The following is a 17,125-nucleotide window of genomic DNA, read 5'->3' as shown; positions in this document are numbered from 1 at the left end:
CCAACTGAGCAGCTAAAGCGAACTAAGTGCAGCAGCTTCAGGTTGAGAGGCTGAACAGGATATGTGGACAGACAGCAGTTCAATACTGTACTGATGAACTGATTAATGTAATTAAATTAATTATTAATTATTTTTTCCAATCAGAGAAATCTCCCAACTGCTTTTTTTGCCTTATTTATGAAGGATTTCACAAACACCTTTACCACATCCAACCAGAGGCGATTGCTCTAAGACAGCAAGGGTAGGTCAGATTCTTCTAAAAGGTCATCAAATATGTACTGTGTTGTATTGAATACTAAAATACTCAATACTAAATATTCAATACTAAACGTGTGATAGAACGCGTTTAGAACGTGTCACTAGTACTCGTACTTCCAGGGAAGCTCAGCTTCTCTCGGAGTCAATGGAGCAATGGGCAGGTGCAAATGCTTGGCTTCTACATGATGATTGGAGGAACTGTCGAAAAAGCGGAACCAGATTTTGATTGACAGCGTTGCAGAAACATACACCACAGCGGAACCTTTTGGATTTTGCAAGGAGGTCTGTAGACGAATAGCTGATGTTATTTGCTCGGTAATATAGACACTTCCATTTGTGCATGTAAACTGTAAACAAAAACACTTTTAAAGCATTTCAGTTCTACATAATTATCAAGTTTCCTTGTTCTAGTTGTTCGTTTGCAGAATGTTTGAATAAATAACTGGGCCTGAAATGAGCTTCCCCACCAGCAATGTAAGCACCTGTGTCCACACTTCAAAAGCAGAAACTGCAACATTAGATTCAAGTATCAGATGCATGGTTTCAGTAACGCATGAATTTGCATTGGGAGATGAAAAAAGGACTTCCCTTACCGCACCAGTTGAAAAGGCAAGCCAATTTAAACAGCAGTGTGATGGATTGCAAAAATCCGACCATTAACTCTTGCCCTTGTTGGACCTGTCTTAAAGGAGAAAATGGTGAGCAGAATTTAAAAAAGCAAAGTGAATCGGCACGACAAATAAAAGCTTCTCCCGAAGCAAAGTATCCAGCCTGTCTCACAGGGATTTATGGTGACAACCCTGGGCTATTAATTTCTCTTTTTTCCCTCCAGAGAAAAAAAGCCTGTTCAGACCAACCGGTCTCCACGGACCATGGACCACCTTCTTTATAACTCTGGGCTAACGAAGAGCGCAGATGTTGCTGTGACTGATTTAAAATAGCGCAACGCAATATCCTACCGCTGTAACTGTCTGAAGCATTCATAGATGAATGATGCGTACCTAAGATAACAATTTAAAAAGGCATACAAGATCTTTCTCTGGGCATTTGTCATGATAACTGCCTGCAGAACCCATAGAGCCTGCCAGATGTCACTGCTACACCACACAGCCTACTACCATAATGAACAACTGGAGCTTAAGACACTGAACCTAAATATAATCAAAGAGTTTGACCTGGAATAAGAACATTTAACAGACTCCTGGCTCGGGGTTTTTAAAAGGAAAGGGTCCTCTGAGGCTTGACTGCTGCTTGATGCTGACATGGAGCTTCATCCTCAGCAGCAGTCTTTCACTCCACTGTGCCGGCAGACACCTGGTGGTGCCTGTTTTACATGGAAATCCTGATTGCTTCCTCATTCTTATTAGCATAGCCCCAGGATCATGTCATTTTCCATTTTTTAGCTTTCATATTTCAAGTGTGCATTTGCACTGGGGTAGTCTAATACCAGCAACAAATTCTACTTCATGCTGAAATGTTAACTGGAGAGTGTGGAGATGAAAGGCTTCACGCTGACCAAGGTCTGTGGTCTTTTACTTTGTAGCACAGTTAAATGGGGATGAATTAATATATTATAAATATTTTATTTGCTATCTTCGATTCTCCTCATCTTCGTTAAACAGGCATTAGGAAAAAAATGGTTTTCCTTTTGAAACAGAATAATAATGGCCTTTAATTACTTGCAATGGAGTCACATAATTGCCGCTACTGTAAGAGAAAAGCCCCACATGCGTAGTGCTTTCTGATGTCCAAAGCGTCCACAGTGCAAAGAGTGTGTGCATATTAATGTAACGCTAAAACCACACACAGAGAAATAACAAGTCCGTGGCTGAATCAGGACCATATCTGTCCCGTCTGCCTCTAGCGGTGCTTCCAAGCATACTGAGGTCTGCAGTCTGCATGCACACTATAGCTCTGAGCTGGTGTTAACTGATCAGTCACAGCTGAAGTAAGTCATCTTTGTAGATTTCACAGGGCCAACACACGTGTGTGTGCGTCAGAATGTAGAGCAACACTGACACACACACACACACACACACACACACACACACACACACACAGCACGCTGAAGTTGTACTAATGCAGAGCAACTGTCGTGTTACTGTGATGGAAGTGAAATCACGCGTTAGGCAGAAAAGTCTGTTTACCTAACTTTTACAATGATTACAATAATATGTGAACAGATGGTGAAATAATTCTATTTCATGTGTCTCTCCAATCAAAAATAATTTACGTCCCCGATATAGGCAATACTAGAGGTCATGCAGGTCAAGTCCTTGAAATTGAAATTTAAGAGGCTGTGCTCTTTGTGTGAGAGCAGTGGGGGAGGGGGATATTTCCTGTAGCCACCCACCCTAAAGTACAGCGGCAGGTTGAGAGGAAGCACACCCATACCAGAGCAAGCGAGTCAGTCCTCAGCCTGCACCATCTGTCATTCAGTCCCAGGTGTGTACTTCCTGGAATGTATATTGTCTTTTCTATTACAAAACCCAAGAGTAAACCAAGACAAAAAACACTTTTACACACTACTGGGGTCAAGACTGTGTGAATTATTCCTGATACATTCTTTATTTCTTATAGTTGAATGCTGGCTTCATCTGGTAGAACCCTTTCGAACAATTGTTTCAATTTCCACTTAGTTATGTTACACCTATGTTTATTAAAATTTAAACAAGTTTCTTACCGGGTCCAATGTGACCTAAAATTGTGGCAGTGGGATCTTTGGTTCACCCGTGACAGTCTGTCAAACAAAAAAAAAAAAAGGAACTTTTTTTAATACAATAATCTGCTAATTGAGAAAATAAATCACAGAGCAATAATGATTCATGCTGCTTAACAGCAGATGTTCAGAGCAATAGCACAGCATCGTGAGTTGTATGCAGCTATGGAAGCATGTGGAGAAAAGAGCAGCGCAGTGGTGAAGGCAGCTCAACACCAGCAGCTGTCAGTGGCAGATATGGACATTTGTCGGAACATGTGCGCAATTACGTCGCCATTAAAAACACATCTTTCAAACACAGTGACACATTAAACCGTGGAAAATGTATACGACAGTATACAGGCTCCGAAGCGCAGCCACTACTAGCATCTGGACAAATCTTTGCCGTTGGACAGGAAAATTACAGCCCACGCCAATGACTCCCATCCCAATGATGCTATTTCTGACCACTATGAGGAACTGTCACAAGATCAAATAGCCCAACTGCCTTAAAAAACACAGTCATGTACAACTATTTTAAGCATCCAAGATGTTCGGAGTATGTTTCATATATTAGATGATGAATAATGAGCACAGCAGGGTCGTTGAGTCAGTGTCTATTGGAAAACTGTAGGCTGAATCTGTCCCATGAGCTCCCACTAAATCACAGAACGTGGGCCTCTGTCTGCTGTGACACACTCTGCAGCACCAGGCAGCATTTCTTTCTGCTTTCATGTGGGGAATCTCAGCCTCACAATGTCAAGTGAGTACAGAACCAGAGCCAGTGGCCCTTTGGAGCCGTCACTGCTGCACTCATTCAATTTCTGGTCAGGAAGACAAGTTACCACGATGCCATGGCAGGTGCTCCACTTAACATGCGACTGTCTGGTTCTGCTGCTCTTTCAGACAGACGGCTGAAAAGAATTAGTGAAAGATTAAAAAACTGAGGAGGAAGGTAGCAGAAAGGGAAGAATGGGAAGTAGAGCTAAAGGCACAACCAAACAGACCTGACATGTAGTTACCATCATTTCCCTCTGCTTCAGCCAAAAGCAAAGGCCTGTATTTCATGCTGAAGTGCATAACTTTCGATTATTTTCAGTTGTTGGAAATGATGCAACGTTATTATCTGAAATCAGGCTCTGTCAAGCTGACCAACCTTTCAGCAGTAGAAAATCAGAATTATGTTAACTCATTTGAAAATGAGAGCCATCTGGACAAAGTCAAAGGTCACACACTGCAGTTCTAAGTTAAGTTTGTGGAGGCAGAGAAGCAAAAAAAGAACCAGGAACTGACATTTCACTTAATATTCAACTACTTCCATCACAGGCTTTGAGGCAAAACTGCAAAGTAATCTTAATACTTTGCAGGACACAGCACCATGCTCTGGGTATCAATTCAGAGGACATGTCAAAAAAAAAAAACACGTGTGAAGTCAAACATCTGAAGCAGACACAATGACAGGAAACAGAAGAAACACCTGCCACAAGGCTGTGTGAACTGGACTGTTTGTTTGCCGTTCACATTTAAAAGCGTCATAGGTTAATGACCTTGACAGTTTAAGAGTCAGGATGGTAAGGATATACTGCGAGTGCTTTTAAAGCTTGATGTCATTGCACCACCTATAAATCACCCAGAACATCTGACTCAACCACCCAGGTGTCCGTGCCTGATATTTGTCTGAACCTGTCCTAACAATTTCTGAATATATGGACATGTGAGATGCAGCACTCTGAAGGTCAGGTACCATAGTTCTACAAGTACATGTCCGCAGTAGACAGGTCTGCACTGGGCTTTATGATAAAGGCAGGAGCGTGAGAAGTTCCTTCAGTTTATTCTTAGTACTGCCTCTCTCTCTCCCTTCTCTCTCTCCAGATCCCAAGACCAACTTCTTTTTTTAGGCTCTGCCCTTATATCAGTCTTTTACTTTTCAAGTTCTCGATGAAACTGGAATCTGCCAACAGGATCTGAATGAAACAGAATACCAGCGTATTTTTGTGTGAGGTCTTTCTACCCACTCCAGGTCGCTGCATCCATTCTTTTAATATTCATTTGCCTAAACATTTCTAAGGTCTTAGGAGTGCTGGAGCCAACGTCAGCCAATATTAGGCAAGAGGTACAGTTCAACCTGGAGGTTAGGGGTTTGATCCCATACTCTGCTAGTCTAAAAATGTGCTTACCAATTTACATTCTGGACAGGTTGAGAGCCTGAAAGGCCAGCAGAGACCAACAACTATGATTGGTCAGACTGCCGGCCACTGACTGGCCAGAGTGCCGTCACGAGAAGAGACGTCCTACACACAAATCAAGCCGAACAGCATCGAACTGCAAATCAGTTAAAACTACTTAACAATCCTAAAAACGTGGGTTAATCTCGACAACTACAGGAGTCTGGTGTAAAGTCATGCCGTGCCGAGACGTGTAGAGCCAGTGGAAATATGCCTAAAGAAAAACCCACATATACATGAGGAGAACTTCAGGCCTTCAGGCAAACGGGCTGAACCAGAATCCTTAAGGCCCCCCCCATCAACCTACCTATCTGCACGCCTGACTCCTCAGTTTCTAAAAGTGAAATTTAACCTTGAGAACATGCAGCAGTGCAGTCGACCTGAGCCAGAAAGCCCTCCTGCCTCAGGATCAGTCGTCCTTGCAAACAGTGCAAGGACACCAAATCAGGGAAGATAAAAAGTCCTTTTTCTCTCTGATCAGACTGTCAAATATAGTCACATCATGATCTACGGTGTATTTTAGACACAAATGTCAAACCTGAAATAGGTGAAGCATGATCGCACAGCTTCAGCTTACTTCAGTGCTGCTACGAGGTGGAGCACAATGAAAAAACATTGATTTATATTCAAATGGCAGTTGAACAAAACATCACATTTTACGGACGCAATGTCAAGAGCAGGAGATTTGGACAAAGACACGCTCTGGATGAACACCAACAAAAATGTGGCGGTGATCAATTACGAAAGCGAGCTGGCAGCTTGGAGCGTTCACACAAACACTGTGTGACCCAACATCAATTTCTGGGAACTTCATTTCCATAAATAATTGATAATGATGCTCACAGGTCTAACAGTGAAAACTTTAGTCACTGCAATTTCGTCTCAGAACATGTGGCTTTTTGGATCCCACACAACACAAAATGGGGGTCACAGGTCAGACTGGAGAACAGTGATGCCTGAAGCCACTGCTGACCTCTACAACGCAGGCTGACATTTAAGTGGCCTGGTTGAAAAAATATTCTGCCTTACTGGTCCCAAACATTTCAGCCCTCTACAGCATTACAATGTTTTTATGAAGAGCTTGAGCATAAGACCTGTATTCAGTAAGATAGTCACACTTAGTAGTCACACACACACACACACACACACTACTTGGACAAGTGAATTTAAACGGTTAATAACCATTTCTCAAATGATTAGCATTTAAACCACAAACTCCACTGTCGTTCCCCTCTCTCTGACCTTCTCAGCATCTTTGTTATTATGAGCATTGTATTGGTTCATAATGTGGAGTGGGAACACAATTCTATGACTCAACAACAGCTTTTCAAACGTGTACACAGGCACAGTTACATTTCTAAATCCCGATCTTAAAACAAGGTAAAGAGAAGCAGAAAGTCAAGTAAAGAGAATTCTATTACAGCTAATGGAAAGACAACCAAACGACACTCTGGACAATTTCACTTTAATATCACATGCATCCTAAAATAGTATCTGCTATTTTCAGATCACTTCATTCATTTTTGATTGTACTGTATGACACGTGGGCCATGTGGGTTGGTGTAGTGGTTAGCCCTTTTGCCTTTGTGGCCATGTGATGGACTCTATACCCCGCCTTTCACCCTTTGTCAGGACAATAAAGCGGTAGATGGATGTGGGACACATTTAGCTTGCTTGTCATATTTATCCAAACGGAAATTGCAAAGATTGGTGGGAATTAATTTGATTAAAGCCCCATGTTTCAGAATAGAGTCCCTCCATTAAACGAGTGTTATTAATTGGCTGAAGATGTATAAAACATCTGTGTCATCTCTAAGAATAAATACTTCTTTTCTTCATAAGAAGTACACTTATTGGTCTGCCATGAGTTAACAACTGTTTTTTTTTTCTAAGTCATTTCTTGGGAGGAATCAGCACATACTCGGAACATAATTACCATGGAAACTCTCTTGGACTTGGAGAGAGATATTAAGAGCAGGCTCATTTGTGACAGCTGAGCTGTAACAAAGGCAGAAATACTGCCCACACTCCTGCATATGCTCTCTATTCTTAGGCGTCATAACCATTATGAAAATCAAATATTGCTAATATACAATTAGAAACGCCTGTCTGCCATGGTGCCAGTTTGATGCTAATAGGCGATCTTTAAAATCTCAAACCCAGCCGCAAACAGCCTGGATTCTTCAGAGTGACGTATGAAGCGGTTTATAAATCAATATTTCTGGGAGTAAAATGGAAGACATAAAGTGGAAGAAAGATGCTGAATGGACTACTTAGTGTATATTATTTGCTTTCCTTAGTGTATGTTAGCATTAAGAAGAGATTCGTTCAGTTTGGTCAGAAACAAGTGGACAACAAAGTCTTAATTTTGAACAATATTCACGTCTTTCAAACACACATGACACATTCAAAGATCTCGACACTCATCTATTTACATTCACAAAATAACTGAACCCTTAGCCGTTTTCAAATGAAATTTACAACAATGCAATTATCAAATAGGACAGGTTACAATTTAATAGTTTTATTGTTTTGATTTCGATGTTCACGTCTTTATAAAATGCAATGAATAAATACATTTTAGAAACAATAAATATATTGAAATTCTCATCCTTGCATTACATTATAAGTGTCCATATTTTGATGATGATGTAATGTTGTCATGTTTTAAATGTAAACCTAAAGCTTGACAAAAAATGATATTGCAATTTAAATTGCAGTTACGATATGTCACTAAATAGTTTAGCTTTAATCCACAATAAATGTATTAGCACATTTACTATAAACTGCTGTACTTCAGCCCATTCTACCCGTTTTAGAATACGCGAGCCAGTTCACCATACATGTGTTGAATTTGCATGCAAAGCAAGATCTCTCAGAAAATGTGAGTACATGTGTCAAACAAGTGGTGGTGAAGGGGCAAAAGGGTGCCCTGTTACAACCCTGTAGTGCTCTGTTTAGAGAGAAGGCAGAGTGAGAAGGAGGGAGGAGGTTCATGGGTCAAGCAGACTGCATCACTTCAACATAATGCCAAGCAGTTGGTTGGCCGGATCTGAAAGAACAAGTTCCACCAGTGTCAGGACCAGAACCCTAACGGCAAAAGGTAACTTTCTCTTCTCACGTCATTCAAAAAAAAGTTTTTAAAGACATCATAATACCAACCAAACCTACCATTAGCACCACAATGTCCTGAATAAAATGGCTTTAGCATATCATACAACCCGCCGACAAATTCAAATCCAGCAATAGCCAGTCATTCCCATTCTCCTCAACATGACAAGGGGTGGAAAGCTTGTCTGCCTCAAGCATTAAAAGTGCAATTTGCTGTGTAATATCAATTTCTGTATGTCCCACTGATGCATGCCAGGCTGAACAATCTTATATTGTAAAAGTGCCAGTTATTCAAAAGCGCCACTTTGGTTTATTGCCCTGAACAGACAGGCATCACTTCCTCCCAAAATAGAATTTACATTCTGAGATTTGATTTTTGAGCTTTTCTCCCCACTGCTTGTTCCGAACACTCAGAAGTCCCTGGAAATGAAAAGTCTGCAAAGTACTTCACAAAATGGAACTGTTCATTCCATGCTATGCTTCTTAAATTGAGAAGGTCAGACACGAAAGCACATGCCAGATATTTATTTACAGCTTTCTCTGATGTCTGCATTAAGCAAGAAGATATAAAGGATTTTATTGTGCATCTATTTGACACTGAGATACATTTTCTTTGCAGGATTTTTTCATACCAGTCAAAGAAATGCCTATAATGGAAAAATAATGGCAAATGGTTTGTATTTATATAGCACTTTTGTATTCTTGATGAGCACTCAAAGCTGCTTTTCACTCACACTTTCATACTCATTCACAGCTGTTGGGATTAAGTGTTTTGCCCAAGGTACATCGGCATGCACACAAGCAGAGCTGGGAATCAAACCCACAACGTTCAAGTTTAAAGATAACTTGCTCTAATTATCCGTAACAGAACAAATGACATGTCACTTTTTGTCTGAACCATCTCAAAAATCACCAAACTGTCTATTTGGGATTATTAGAGTAGAACACCGAAATAACACTTCACCCTTCCCTTGAGCAGAATTTGTGTAAATACAAATAACATAGCAGGGAATTATGTTATTATGTAAATTAATATGTAAACCCCTGTTTACTGACCCTGAAATAACTATAAATAAAAACTGTAGTTTATCTTGGAAAAGGTATTACTTGCCTGAGGACTTTGAGAGAATGTCAAACTTGACAACTTTAATGACAAGATTAAGATTTTACACATAACAAACCTTCACATAAATCTTCATTGGTTTTATATTAAAAGATTGAGAAAATAGTTGTTTTACTCTTTGGATCATCACAGTTTAAATCAGGGAGTTAGAGGGAGGGGCTATTCGACTTCAGAGAGGGTGGTTTTGTCTCTAAATGTATGCATCTATATGTAACAAAATTAGTAGCTAAAACAAACACAAAGCATCAGGAAAAAGGACTGTTTAAGCTCGGGTCGGAGCCTCAACCAGTGCGTGATTGCGTTCAACGGTCACAGGCAGTAAACCACTAAAAAGAGGCAGACACATAAAATGATTCCACCACATGTCCAGCTTGCCATAACATGACATGAATACAAATCAGAGAAAGGCTGAAAAGCAAATAGCCAAAGAGGCAAAAGGCCACATTTCAGTGATGTGTAGCGTACCCACAGAAAATGCAGCCTTAAATGCAGTTTGGCTTCAGATGCATTGAAATAACTAAATCCACTATAATTTGCCTTCGCACGACGTTTTTAAATGTATGAATAAAACAGAACATTCGACAGCACGGACAAATATTTGCCTCAGTTTAATTTACAAAGGTAATGTCGAACAATCAGATTTTCACTGAAGTCCAGTGCAGGTAATATTTGATGGTTCTTTGAAATTTAGTACAAAAACCATTCATTTGGGTTTGTGGATGCACGATTTCTCAATAAAAGGATCAACCGATGTGTTTTCTTTAGTTTAAGGTTAAAGTTTATAAACCAAGTGTGTCTAATTTAAGGTGTTGTAAATAAACACTTAAGTCATGTCATACGATTATTCATTTCATAGCTCTTTCAATTTTTTTTTCCCCCCAAAATCAATCACACTTGGACAGGACAGTAAAGCAACAAGTCAATTATTGCTGACCTCTTCCCCAAATTATGATTCACTGCTGATGGAAGAGCCAGGTTTCAAAGCAGCATGTAACCAGTGAAGTGGTCACTGAGCATCTAAAGAGCATCTTTAATAGTTCAATTACCATAGTGAGGTCTCAGTCTGGGAAGCAATGGACTCTGCTGTGACCCACAAAGGTGATTTTGAATACAGCTTTGGCATGTGCTGCGAGGAGAGCTGCCTCTGGCAGGCTCCCATGTGTACAATTAATCACAGCAAGTTAAAAGAAGGTAGTTCTTTTTATTGAACCAACAAGCAGCAAGGGAGGGCATCTCCCCAAAGACGTGCAAGCAAACTTGGCAGGATTGGAAATTATATTCCATTGATTGATTTTACGGGGCCACACGGTTGGTGTTGTGATTAGCACTCTTGCCTTTGCAGCAAGAAGACCTGGGTTCGTGACCAGGTCGGAACAAGGTCCTTTCTGCATGAAGATTGCATGTATGTGTGTGTGGGTGTTCTCCGGCTTCCTCCCACAGTCCAAGAACATGCAATATGAGGATTAGGTAAATTGGACACTCTAAATGTAAATGTGAATGTGAGAATGATGGTTGTTTGTTTCTATATGTAGCCCTGTGATGGACTGGCGATCTATATATGTGTATACACTTATACATATTTATATATATATATATATATATATATATATACATACATATACATACATATGTATATATATATATATATATATATATATATATATATATATATATATACACACACAGTATATACACACACACACACACACACACAGTATATATGTGTTGATTTACTTTGCTTGTGTAAAATTGGTAATTTGGGTAAGGATTCCATAAGTAAAAACAACAACAGGCTGTTTCTTGCTAAACCAAAAAAAAAAAGTCTGAGCTAAGATTTAGCTAAAACCATGTGTGATGATGCACTGAGGGAAAAGTTGTGGGCATGTATCTGATTTTGATTCCCAGAATTGGCTGCATTTTATCTATGCATGTAAAACAGAGCAGAATACTTAATTACAAAAACAACAGTGCAGGCTGATATAATTTAATATATATATATACAGTTTTGAGTTTGAGTGGTCACCTTTTCAGCAGACTTCTTCAGACTACAACACAGAAAAGTGTCACATAGTATCCAGCGTGGTTACACAGTTATTAGAAAGCTGAAAACATTGAATATAATAAAATATTCCATGATGAAAGTTTGGTTTATGATCACTGGAGCCATATGTCACATAAAATGGTCAAATGGTCTGAGGCATGATAATGAGATCCTCTACAATCATGAACTAATCACGATTTATTGTGCAATGAAAGCAATAAAAGTCAACTAGTGAATAAAAATCCAATGAAATCAGCACTAGCCAGTCAAGCATGAAACATGTCTACATTAATGTAACCCTTTCCATTTAAAAAGGAGTCTTTTCACCACAGCGCGTCAGCTTCACCAGTCACACAAACAATGTCCGAAAGGACAATTTCCTATTGACAAGGACCATGTGTACAACATGACACACTTGCTATTAATTGCAACCAGACTCTGGCTTTCTTCCATTTTGTTTCTCAGAAAAAACTTTCAACTCTCAGTAACACAAAAAGACAGGGAAGTGAAAAAGTTAGAGGAGATTGATCTGAGAGGCACAATTGTTGAATTGTTTGCATGAAATGGTTACTGGTTAAAAGAATTGTGTTGCACCCTTGGCAATCTTCTTTTATAGTTGATAATCAGATAAGGCAGGCAGGAAAAGCCCACCACAAGCTGAAGTTCACATTTAGTTCAAAAATCCAAACAACACACAGAGAGCTACACCAGTTTTAATATTTTGTAGCTATGTTATAAAAAGTTATATCGCAAATCACTAACGTGCCTTACAAAGTCCAAGTTCCCCCTTAGCGACAACTGACTGGATGCTAGGGAGCTAGCTTATATTTTAGCGGACGTTGTAAGTGACACTGTGTGCTGGCCATTAAAGTTCCAGTAGAGAACCTCTATAACCCCCGGTTGATTTCAGAGTAATAACCAAAACAGTCTGCAGTCTCAAAGACTCTGCAGTATGTGACCTAGTTTTCTTTACCCCACGTCTACACACTCTTTCAAATACAAACACACAGTGTGTGCGAGAGAAGAGGAAAAAAAGCTGTGTGCACCTCAGTATGTTATTGTATTGTTGTATAATCCATCTTTAAATGTAGTGTTACTTGTCCAGACTGCACTTTATTGGAGCTGCATGGTGAAGGAAACAGCAGCCGCTATGACTCAGCATGTAATCAGGCAACCGTTCAGAGCACTTGAGTGCTGTTGGTGGAACACACAGTTTCAACATCACATGGTCACTTTAGATATGATTATGCAAACCTACTAATTGTCTGGTTTACTTTTTTTTAGCAGCAGAATCCACTCCTGAAACTTTTAATTGGCGCTTCTTGGTAAATAGTTAAATGGTTTGTATTTATATAGTGCTTTTCTAGTCTTGATGACCATTTAAAGCTGCTTTACACTAGTTTTGCCATTCACTCACACTTTGATACAGTGATGCAGCACATTTTCTATCACTCACTCATACCCATTCGCACGTCGCCAGCACAGCCGTCAGGAGCAACGTGGGGTTAAGTGTGACGACTGAAAATCAAGGAACATTCCTGCACAAAAGTCTACAACAACACAGACAAAGGCAACGGCACAGGCTGTGACTACATGGGGCGTCAGAAGAGAAAACTCTGCCAGCTAAAATCAACAAGTCTGACATTACAGATCCTGCACGGCACTGAAACACAACGGCATCATGGAATGGCCACATATGAGAAAACACAGCATACTCCTGCATCCCATATACTGTGAACCGCGATTACATTGATTCACATTGCCTTCATATGATTTAACAGATTGCCTCTTAGACGTTGAGATGTTTGGGCTGAGATCATATATTTTAAATGCAGATAGCGAGCAGCTAACCATAGAGAAACAACAGTCTGACAGAAACATAATACGATTTGTGATGTTTTCCCTTCTGTGTCTCCTTCCTACACGCCCTCCTTTTCTCCTTCTTCAGTTTTGAAAATGACACTACACCACAAAAACTATCTTTGTCCACATTTGAAAACAAAAAAAAATTTACTGTGAAGTGCTATTAAAAGTCAACAGGTGGTTAAATAACCATCATTTTAAACCCTGGTTGTCAAGTCAAAAGAGATATAAACAAAATGTTGTTTCTTGTTCAGGTACAAAATAACTGTATGTATATGTGTAATAAAGTTAAATGTCCTGTTAGTAACGCCAATATGAGCGCAAGTTCGGCTACGTCTGACACCATTACACAACTCACCTCATACAAACAACTGTAATGACGTCGGTGTGCAATGTCAGAGAGGAGAGCAGAGGAGACGACGGCACACAACGGGACTTTACAGGCCTGAACTCACATTTCACTGTCAACACACAAGCACTGTGGACAGAGATTGTGAAGATCTTCACCTTGGCAGGAGCTAAGACATTAACCAAAACTTTGAGTTTGTATGAGACACAGAGAAGGTGATGTTCTTGAAAATACCTGCCCGTGTGTGGACTGGGCCTTGATTTAGGTTGAAAAAAATAGCTGATAAATCTTCCGCACTTGCAGGCAGGACCACGACTCGGAAATAGACGGTAAACAACTGCATGTCAGTCACACAGTGTGGTCAAAATATAGGCACAGAATGTGCTGCTGCACACTGAGTATATATATTTGGGAGTTAGATATCTGATCTGCATTTCATGAACGCACAGCCTCAGTGGGCTGCATATAAATGTGGGAAGCCTTGCCTGCAGGCCTGAAATTCGGGCTATATTAAATAGGATTCCCTGACACAAGACGCAAACTCAGAGGGAGTCACGGTGCCCACTGGTCAGCAGCAGTATCTCACACAGACACAGCCTTGCTCTTCCTGTTGCTGATTGGCCTGGAGGGATGTGATTAAAGTGGCAGAAAAAGAAAGGGGCTACAAGAGAAATAAATGTTGATATAGCGGCACAGCACATCCATTGTGAGGCCCAGTGGAATGAGATCTGCCCGGCACGGACGTTCCTGCCCCCTCGTCCCAGAGAATAGGAACTTTCATGAAGGGACTGGACACAGAGCTGAGCTCTATGGTAACTGTGTGGGACAGAGAGAAAGCTGAGGAAGTAAACACTATTAGAGGCTCACATTGTTGCTCTTGTTTACCCCTGCAAAGAATTTGCCAGCATGTCCTGAGAGGAAACCCTCCTGACAAAGGTTTTGATTATTACGGACTTAAAATAGTCACACGCAAAGTAAATGCGTATGTTGGCGTAATCTTTGATGTCAGTGACACCGTGTGGATTCCATTTTATAAACCAAGGCCTCTGAGAAGAGCTGAACACAATAAGAGGAAGCTGAGGCTTTAGATCGTTCATTTAAGTGGTTTTGATTGTGGGTATGAGTAGTGGAAGTGACTACTTGGAAATGAATCCAACACTTGAAAATCCGAACGACTGCAAAGCCTTGTTTTTTTAAAGAAAAGAGCCAAAGAGCCTTCTCAGCTTGTAAAGCTTGTAAAAAATAATTAGCCACAAGAGTCAGGTTAGGAGGAAATGTATTTCTTTTCAGCGGCAGGTTATGGGTAAGCGGGTATGTGCGGGGTCTTTGGTGGTGACCCCCATGAACATGCCATGAGGAGCGCAGGAATGTGGGGTCAGACGGTGCAAGATCTCGCTCCTCTCTCACACACTAGAATAGACATCCACAGCATGCCACCATAGGGAGCTGCTGTTTTCTTATGGCCCCACTTCACTTCTGTGTTGTGTCTAATCGCCAACAATATTTCTTTCAAAAGTATGTCCGCTATGAAGTCAACTCTTCCCCTGAGGTGGTGAGAAATATAGCACATCAACAAAAGCATGTGATAGATGAAGACAGGGGTCATTTTTTTCTCGGAGAATAGAGACTCACTGTGCGACTACAGTAACAAAGTCATCGCCTTCTCAATAAACTTGACGTGTCCTCACTCACTTCTCAATTTCTATCCCTCACTCTGTTTTACAGGAGCTTCTTAAACACAGGGGCGGACGCAGCGGTCATCACACCAGGAAACACAGATTCTGGCTGAGGTCTGCATGGAAAAACAGCTTCACGCCTTGGTGGCAATCAGATTGAAATAAACATTTCAAGCCATTTGGTTAAGCTTATGTCACAAATAATCATTATGGTTACATTTTAGGTCCATTTTAGGTTCATGTTTCTCTGTGGGAGAGGCCTATATTTAGAAATCAGGGCAGCTGATGGCCAATAATCAATTTTGAGGGAGGTGAAAGTTTTCTTTTTCCCTACATCTTAATTAAAAAAAAAATCAAAAGTTTGATACACATTTAGCGTATGCACTGAAGTTTTAAAATATAATAAAAAAGTAATAATCGGCAGATTATTTAAATAATGGGCCCTGACTGATAATTCTGTCTCTATCTCTAACATAGTGGGATATGGCATAACAAACAGTCAGGGATGCATTTATCACTGAGCAAGTGTTGTTCTTATCTTATTTAGATGTCACCTCTGAATTTGTGCATTTCATCCTTCACATTCCTCATAACTCATAATGCCACTTTACACTGTGAAAGAAAACTCACTGAAAACAAACAAATAAATGAATGAACAAAGGTGCTCTGGTGCTATACAGGACAGGTGCCAATGCATTTTAAAATAACTGAATAGACTGAAAAGTATATATATATATATATATATAGATAGATAGATAGATAGATAGATAGATAGATAGATATACATATATATACATATATATATTTGTTGTTGTAAGATGTTCTTGGCATATGACAAACGCCATGACCCCCCTGCCAGAAATGAGTAGCTTTAGTCATAAAAGAATATTAGTTCAGTCTCAACAGGAGTCAATAAAGGACAATATGAAACAGTTTTCGGTTATACAACAGGAAGTCATTCACCCACTCATTCCAGAGACATCATGTTGTGTTATTATTTCTCATTTGGACTAAACTTTGACGTGACTAGACAAGCGGGTCACAATATTAGGCACAGTGACGCAGTAAAGGACAGCGCCGACTCTGGTATGAGCCGAAAACAAGTCAACAACACAACACACAAACAAACAAAGTCAGACAGACGAGTGTCTTACCTGACGGTTCACCGTCCAGACGACAGCCAGAGGAGAGACAAATCACTCACGGGCAACTTGAGCGCGACAGCTTCCGTCAGCTAACTTTCCCCCAGCTGCACTCGACTGGAGTGTTTAATCCCGCTGCTGCTACACAAACCCGCTAATCTGCGTCCAACAACACAACTCCCTGTGACAACTTTCTGTCCGCGCTCCACTTCTCCGTTTGGTGATGAAGTGGTGGGTGATCTTTCATTCGGCTGGACAAGGAGGAAATGAACTTTGAGGAGTTGGAGGAAGAGGAGGAGGAGGAGGAGGAGGAGGGGGGACGGAGAGGCTGTTATTACTGACTCGTGCAGGCGCTTCACAGCCTCGGACCTTTACATGAGAGTAACAGAGGGCTGGAGCTGAGATTTACGAGTACTCCCAGGTGTTTAACTGTATTATAATGACGTGGTGGATGAAAAATAAAGGGTCAGATTTGACAGCATGGCCATGGAAATGGAAATATTATGAGCCAAATCACATTAAGGTGGTAAGAAATGTGAACTTGACTCACACTGCATCAATAAATCCGTTTATTTTATTCTAATGTGGAAGTGAAGTCTGCCAGTGATGTGTTTAAAGGTCCAATGTGTTAAAGCATAT

The 17,125-nt window shown here is 40.4% G+C and overlaps 1 protein-coding gene across 1 annotated transcript in view; it reads right to left on the bottom strand.

The window, feature by feature from the left end:
- Window positions 1-16,871, bottom strand: part of tspan9a (tetraspanin 9a) — a 144,255-nt gene extending 127,384 nt beyond the window's left edge. Inside the window, exons 1-2 of the mRNA XM_044035915.1 lie at window positions 16,499-16,871; window positions 2,942-2,998 (exon numbers count right to left, since the gene is read on the bottom strand). The gene's annotated coding sequence lies outside the window, so the exon portion shown is untranslated. The remainder of the gene's footprint in view (window positions 1-2,941; window positions 2,999-16,498) is intronic.
- Between the last annotated feature and the right edge of the window lie 254 nt (window positions 16,872-17,125).

The sequence above is a fragment of the Solea senegalensis genome, linkage group LG10, assembly GCF_019176455.1.
Source record: "Solea senegalensis isolate Sse05_10M linkage group LG10, IFAPA_SoseM_1, whole genome shotgun sequence".
NCBI classification, from domain to species: Eukaryota; Metazoa; Chordata; class Actinopteri; order Pleuronectiformes; family Soleidae; genus Solea; species Solea senegalensis.
This window is presented reverse-complemented; position numbering and strand designations above follow the sequence as displayed.